Consider the following 8,308-nt stretch of genomic DNA (forward strand, 5'->3'; position numbering starts at 1 on the left):
CTGCGTGCTTCGGCTATAGCTGCAAGGATATGATCTATCATATAATATATCCATGGAGATGAGAGGAAAGCGCCGCGAGGAGAAGAGAACAGGGTGCTGTGGCCTGTGGCTGTGGGTCAGTCACTTGGCGCTACCTTTCCCTCCTTCCTTGCTTCAGCAACAATCCGAGAATCAGAGAGGCCCGGACAAGCTAATAATGAAGAGGGCTGCTCCTGATGGAGTATCGCGGCAAGGGATCGGACCATGACTATGAGGACGCACACGCAGATAGAGAGAGAGAACAGCTAGCTAGCAAGCCCAGGAGAAGTAAAGGACAAGTCCGCTGAAAAAATAGGGTTTTGGTTTCCACCGGGGTGGTTTCGCGAGATGCGTCGTCGTCGCGCTTGCGCTTTCTTCTTTCCCGAGATGCCCACTCAAGATAAAGTTCCCAAAACTGTTTAGAATCAGGCAACAGGACATCAATGTCTCAGACTTAGAAGAGGTGGGATGGAATCTATATTTGAGAAGAAGGCTTGGTATTGATGAGGTGGCAGAATGAAATGATCTGCAAGAGTCACTAGAGTTAGTGCAACTATCAGCAGAGGAAGATATGGTTTACTTGGGCCCCGGAAGCATCGGGCAAATTCTCAACCAAGTCTCTCTACAAATTCATGAAGAATAGTGGCCAAATTGACCTCAGAATGATAGAAATTTGGAACTCCAGGCTGCCCCTTAAAATCAAAATTTTTTCTCTGGATGTTGTGGCATTACACAGTCCAAACTGGGGAACAACTGAAAATCAGAAAGGGGAAGGGATCTGAGAGGTGTAATTATTGTGGGAAGCTAGAGTCAAGAAACCATTTGTTTTTTAATTGTGCCATTGCCTAAGTCATTTGGGTTTGGGTTAGAATTAGCTTGAGGTGGGGATGAGAGACCTACTTCGGTCCAACACTTTGTGGATACGATGGATCTGGGCTGAGGATCTATTGATAAATCTATTCTCCCTGTTTTGGCCAGTATGGTCTGGAGTTTATGGAAGACTAGGAATGATTTGGGTCTTCAATGACCATCTTATAAATTCCCCCAAAGTCATCGCTCACAAAGTTATGGGTTTTCTGATACAGTGGAAGGAACTTCTGAAGCCGAAGGAGAAGCAGAAATGGAGGATACCCTGAAGAAGCTCCAAGAAGGAATGCAGGCATGGTGACCATAGCTGATTGAAGACTGCTTTCGTAAGGAAGACGTTGCAAGGCAACAAAGTTTCTTGATATAGTGACAAAGTTATGGGTTTTCTGGAGGTTACCGAGATGATAAAGCTACTCCTGGTTCTTAGTTTTTAATATTTCTTACTCTCTCCATCCCCAAAAAAAAATGCAATTCTATAACAGTGCCATGTATTAGTATATCAACTTTGACCAATTATAGATAAAAAAGTATAAATATTTATAATATTAAATAAATATTATTAGATTAATTATGAAGTGTGTTTTTATAATAAATTGATTTAGAGTCATAAATATGAATACTATTTACTAGAAACTTAAACGTGAACCACTTTACGTGACACGTAACCCATAGTTACATTCTTTCACGGACGAGGTAGTATGTCCGTGGCTTGTAATCTCTTTTTTGGATGTTGCTGTTATCAGTTTGTTTAGGGTGCGTGAGTGCTAAATTTTGTAAGCTGGCAATCCCAACAGTTAGTTATGTTTTTAATATAAGCAGGGCCAATGCCTTTGGTCTAAAAAAAAATTGCCTCGGAAGTCTTCGTCAGGATTCAGAAAAGCACCTGTCTAGCAGCCTGTTCGGCTGGAGCGGCTGGCTGGCTGGTGCTGGCCAGCCCTCTCACGCGGGTACTGTTCATGTATTCTTCACCCAAATGAAATTCTTTTCCAAAAACTTGGCCTATGTCCCAGATTCCACCAAATCGCCTCTCCTCTAGCAAACTCAAGTCCCCTTACCCATGACAAGGATATAGGATATAGAGGTAGTGCAAGGAAAGCCCAAAGATTAAGTCGAAGCAAAGACCACTCAGAGAAACACTTAGGAACCTCAAGTCAATTTCAGCCCAATAGCTGTAGAAGTTCAGTTAAGAGGTGAAAGGATGGCTGTCTTAAGTAGCCACTTCCCTTATATACTAGCAGGTTTCGCGGGGTAGCAATCTGTAGCATATAACTTTGCTCATTAAAAAGTTGAATACATTTGACACATTAGTATTCTTATATACTGGCACCTCTGAGATTTAATCACATTTCACAATCTTGTCACCATAAAATACAATGTGGTTATTCGAAATTAATAATATCTGAATTCTTGCTCATGCTTAGGCAATCCGGGATATACTCTACGTGAAACATCGTGCAAACTGAAGGCACTGTAGGATAAAAGGAACAGGCATGAGGAGAATGTCAATTAGCAAACAATAAGCACATAAAAATGAAATGGCAACAGGGTTGACAGAACTATGCAACATGTTTATGAAAAGCCATCGACAGAACGCTAGTTTTTAAATTGACAATATACTTGCAAATCAAAAGAGATGAATAGTTGTATTCGAGAGGTCATGTATCTAACTATTTTAGTTGAACTGTATTGATTATGGCTGAAATAACTAAAAAATGAGAAATCGATAAATGCTGGACTGTAAATTTGACAATGGCGTGTCATAGTACAGTTCATAAAGATTATACTTACCAAAATTATGCAAAGAGAACATGATGATGGATGAAGCAATTATTTGTTAAAGGAAATTACATCGCTAATAATATTGGGAAGAACTCATCATGTAAGAAATGGGGAGATTAGATGGAACTGCCAGAACAACTGGAAACTGACAGTAACATCTGCATACATGAAGGTAATGCCATGAACCTGTATTCAAGTGCAAGAAAGCAATAGTTAGAGCAATTGGGTGGATAATTAATAAAATCAAATATAGTGTAGCAAGTAGAAGGAAAAGAAAATTTCAGTAAGATAAGTTGTCAAATGCTGTTTGTAAAAACTGGAATCCCAAATGCAATAATCTATGACCGTTTTTAAAAAAGGCTTGTGATTACTGAAAACGAATCGGTGTTAACCCACTTGGCAGGCAAGGGTCATCATGGGAATGTTTCAGCAACAAATAACAACTGCAAATCGCAGGAGGTCAGGTTTGGTACAACCGTGCAATTGCCAAACTATTGCCCTTCTTTTCAACGATAAATTGCTTATCACTCTGAACCTTTAATATGCAAAACAAATGATAAGGTGGGTAGCTAGTGAATGATCAGCTGAAAGTGGCACTGAAAGAAGGCCTTATGACTTTCCTGTACAATCAGCAGGTGAACCGCGATTTATTGGACTACTGCCAGCACAACCGTCAATTGAAATGGCAAATTAGAAAGTTAGAAAACAAACATTCAGATATTGGATAGATGGAAAGGAGGTAAATGTAAGGAAACAAAGAAAAACAGAAAGTGGCATTTTATTTTAATGATTTTGTTTGCAGACCCTATATGTCACTATTCTGGCATCAAAATCTAGAAGTATGGGTTAAGTGTAGAAAAATACTGAACCTAAACTTACAGGATTGATATCCCTGCAAGATAGGTGGCTTTTCTCTATTTTTTGCATGGTACAACTGGAACTGACACCAACATGTACTCAGTTCCAGTATATACACGAAGGCAATGCCATGAAAATGTAAAGTAATACTTAGAGCAATCAGATTTCAGAGTCAATTAGCCCAGCTGAATGCATCAAGCATATACATAGGAAGGGCATACCCTGAATTAATAAACAGGTAATAGTGCAATAGTATATAGACGTCGAATAGGCACATGGGTACGTGCTTTGAAGAAAAAATAGCACACTGCAAAAGAGATTGTGTAAGGGCAGACCCAGTGCCAGAGGCTCCCACATGAGTGGGGTCTGGGGAAGGGATAAACCGAGACGAGCCTTTCCTCCGCAAAATCTGCGGAGAGGCTGCTTCGAACCCACGACCTGGTGACTCAGTGAGACAGCTCTCACCACTGCACCAGGCCTGCCCTTCTACAAAAGAGATTGTGTAGCAAAAAAAAAAGAATGGATTTGTACCTTCATCTTAGCATCGTGATTGGGGAACGTCGCTTGAGCAGACCTGATTAATGGATCTGTAGAAAAATCATGAGGAGATAAACAGATAAGGACAATAACGTGGATGCTTGTTATCTCTGCATTATTAATTCTGTGCGGCCACACGAAGGTCAGCAAAGACCTGTAGAAACACATCTGTGACCAACTCAGGATCCCTCCAGCACTGGTCATAACGAAATGCATCAAAATAGATATGCATGACAATAGTAAGCATCATTCAGCAGGATTACTACTGAACTCCATTCGTGATGATAGGTAAGACAACAGGACATAGATGCATAATCTGGAAATACATAGGAGCCCTGACCTGACTTTGCATAGATGTCGTGCGATAAAAAATAGGGTCTCCATCGGTAAGACAGGCCTATAATGTTGATCTGAATCCATTCATATTTGATCATTCCCAATCCGCTTCAACGTTGGAATCCTGGAAAGTAGGTGCGGATTAGCAACCAATCCGTTCATACTTCATATAAGCTGAAGCAAAACAAATACTAATCGGACGTAGTTCATATAAGTTGAAGCAAAACAAACGGTGCCGGCGACCCTGGTTCACCGTGAACAGAGCGGGAGTGGGGACAGGGCAGTACCACCTGCGAGCGACGCAGAGGCATGAGCGGGGCCGGGTTTGAGGCCGGCATCGCATCTCGCGGCCGCAGCGGCCGCTATTGTGGTCGTCGTGGCTGCGGCGATTGGAGGCGAGGAAGCAGAAGGAGACGACGTGCTTCAGACGCAGATCGGGTAGGGGTCGCTGACCTCGACTCGTCGGCTGGGGAAGACGAAGGTAGCGATCGGGTGGCGCTCTGCGGCCGTAGCGGTGGCGGGTCGACCTACCTGAGGCGAGCGACGGGTGGAGCGGCGGCGGCGAGCTTGGGGCCCGGTGCGTCGACGGTGTCGGGGGGATGGAGGGGGCTTTCCTTTTTTTTTATTTCTGTGCGGCCGATGCTTCTGGAGGGCTGAGCCGTGGCCGACGGATGGAGAGTGCCGTGGCATCGTGCGGCTGAAAAGAAGGGGGCGACGTGGCTGAAGGAGGTGACAGATTTTGTTGTACACAAATAAGTGCGTGTTTAGTTCGTGAAATTTAGGAATTTGGCCACGGTAGTATTTTCGTTTTTATTTGACAATTAGTGTTTAATTATAGACTAATTAGACTCAAAACGTTCGTCTCGCGATTTCCAACCAAACTGTGCAATTAGTTTTTTTTCGTCTATATTTAATGCTCTATGCACGTATCGCAAGATTTGATATGATAGCTACTGTAGCACTTTTTGAAAACTAAACGTAGCCTAAGGGTAATAATTGTTAGACAGGACTATTACACATTTCTAGAATGACTCTGCGTTTAGACTTGAATCACTTAGCCAACGGGGTGAAATGCTCCAATTCGTTTGGCAGGGACCAACCCTGATCCTATTTCTACAAGAAATACTTTACTAATTTATACTAGTTTTGATCGGCTGGAAGCGTGGATTCCACCCAACCAAACGAGTCCTAAGCGAACTTGGGTTCCGGCCGGCCCATGGCAGCCCTGCACGGGCCGCCCGCATAAGGCCTAACCCGCCTTCGACGTTGATAGGAGAGCCAAGGAATGTCTTTGGAGCCACCGAGCACGCAAGCGACAAGCCGAAAAAAAAAATAAAAGCCTCTCGGCGGAATGGCGGGCGGCAACGCCGTAACGGCGCACGCGCGATGGCGCGACTCGCACCGAGGTGAGAAACAGTGGCAAACCGGAAGCAAGCGTGGCGTGCCGCGTGCCGATCCAGCGCTCATGGTGCGGCCGTCGCATGCACCCAGAAAGCTGCCGCTGGCCGCTGGCCAGCCCGCCCGCTGCGCTCGGCCATGCAGCCTTTTACCCTGCGGGATCGTCTGGTTGTTGGGTTCTTTAGTCGCTCTTAAAATTTATATCACATTGAATGTTTAAATATTAATAAAGAGCATTAAATATAAATTAATTACAAAACCAATTACATAGATAGAGGCTAATTTGCGAGATAATTTTTTAAGCCTAATTAATCTATCATTAGCATATGTTTACTATAGCACCACGTTTTTTAAATCATTGACTAATTAGGCTTAAAAGATTCGTCTCATAAATTAGTCGCAAGTTGTGTAATTAGTTTTATAATTAGTCTATATTTAATACTCCATGTATATGTCTAAACATTCAATGTGACAGAAATTTTAGTAAGGTCTGTATAAACCAAACACCCCATAAAAAGCAAACGGTTGGTATAGAGGCAAACGGCGTGGCGCCTCCTGTCCGCAAACGATTGGTAAAGGCTGGCAGGCTGATTTTTAGAAAAGGGAATATATTAATATCTTAGCTTCTGCATCGACTAATGCATATGGCTATTCATTATTACAAGCGAGCAAAATAAAGTTCAAGGAATCTCAAACACGAAGTTTTGAGCCATGAATACAACAAAATTCTCAAAAGGAAAAGACTAAAGAGCAATTATGTTGCTAAATCGCCAGTTGTGTCTAACAAACATCTCCATCGCGGCCGTCTCAATAGTCCTACAGCCCGCCTTCATGAAATGGCGATCATCCTCCTTCTGAAGTAAGGTCCAGTACCTGGTCCAATACATTCCCTTAAAGATAACCTACAAATAAGACGATGCTATGGCTTTGTAAAACACAACGTCATTCCGAGTTAACCAAAGAGCCCAGCAAATGACACTTGCACCCACAAGAATTTGAGACTTCCTTTTCCTATTTAACTCTTCCAACCAACCTGTAAATAAATTGTGTACACTAGTTGAAGGTTTTAGGTTAAAGGAAATATGAACAATTTTCCACATAAATTTAGCATAATAACAGTCAAAGAGTAAATGTTGCATGGTCTCATTGGTGGAACAGAAACAATACTTCCTATCTCCTTGCCACTGTCATCTAGCTAAATTATCCTTGGTCAAGATTACGCCTTTGTATAAATACCACATAAAGACTTTAATCTTGAGGGGTAGTTTAAGTTTCCAAATTAAAGTATTGTAAGGTAAAGCCTGTACATCTAATAATGCTCTGTACATGGAATTAACTAAAAACAACCCTTTCTGATGCAGCCCCCACATAAAGCGATCCCTTTGGTTTCTTAAGTGTGCATCTGCAACCATGGCCACTACATTGTGCCATGCTTGCAAATTAACCCCCATCAGAGATCTCCTGAAAGCTATATTTAATGGTGTCATAGACAGTACCGTCCTAATAGATGCACTTTTCTTTCTCACAATGTTATATAGTGATGGGAAGAGCGTCTTGAAAGGACGTGGCGTTATCCACGAATCCTCCCAAAAACACACTTGGGATCCGTCACCTAGATCAAAACTACCCCTCGACAGGAACTCACCCTTGACCTTCATAAGGCCAACCCAAAACTAAGAGTCCCTGGGTATGTATTGAACCTGAGTCCAAGTCTTGTCCCTTAAATACTTATTTTTAAGCAACTTTTGCCAGACATCATCACCATTTATCAGTTTGAAAAGCCACTTGCTTAAGAGGCACTTATTATGGACACCTAGATTTAGGACACCCAATCCTCCTTGATCTTTTGGTGTACATACTATTTTCCATTTTGTCAATCTATATTTCTTCTTGTGTTCATCGCTTTTGTCAAAAGAACCGAGATCTAAAATAATCCAATTTTTTCAAAATCCCTCTAGGTATTTCAAAGGATGATATCATGAGCATAGGAAGACTGCTTAGAACCAAATTAATGAGGACAAGCCTCCCACCCACCGAAAGCATCTTACTCCTCCAATCACTCAGTCTCTTTTGAAATATTTCTTCCACATGTTTCCAGTCCTTATTCATTAGTTTTCGATGATGCATAGGAATTTCTAGGTATCTAAAAGGGAATTATCCTACATTACATCCGAAAATTTGTGTATATTCAAATTGATTAGCATTAGCTGCCCCATAACAAAATAATTCACTCTTATGGAAATTGATTTTGAGTCCCGATAATTGCTCAAAAGCACAAAGCAAGAGCTTTATATTTTTTGGCCCTCTCTAAATCATTGTCCATAAAGATAATAGTGTCATCTGCATAATGAAGGATTGAGAGTCCTTCATCAACCAAATGCGGAACCACTCCATGGATTTGTACGACCTCTTTTGCTCGTGAAATGAGTATAGCCAGCATGTCAACCACTATGTTAAACAAGATTGGAGATAACGGGTCCCCTTGCTGCACTCCTTTTCTTATTTGGAAATAATG

The 8,308-nt window shown here is 41.9% G+C and overlaps 1 long non-coding RNA gene across 1 annotated transcript; it reads right to left on the reverse strand.

Annotated features, from left to right (window-relative positions):
• Window positions 1-27: 27 nt before the first annotated feature.
• LOC136530178 (uncharacterized) lies at window positions 28-5,030 on the reverse strand. The gene is made up of 4 exons (XR_010777673.1): window positions 4,683-5,030; window positions 4,400-4,519; window positions 4,054-4,109; window positions 28-2,850 (listed from the first exon to the last, which is right to left on the reverse strand). It is a non-coding gene; the product is annotated as an uncharacterized lncRNA (long non-coding RNA).
• Between the last annotated feature and the right edge of the window lie 3,278 nt (window positions 5,031-8,308).

The sequence above is a fragment of the Miscanthus floridulus genome, chromosome 2, assembly GCF_019320115.1.
Source record: "Miscanthus floridulus cultivar M001 chromosome 2, ASM1932011v1, whole genome shotgun sequence".
Lineage (NCBI taxonomy): Eukaryota > Viridiplantae > Streptophyta > Magnoliopsida > Poales > Poaceae > Miscanthus > Miscanthus floridulus.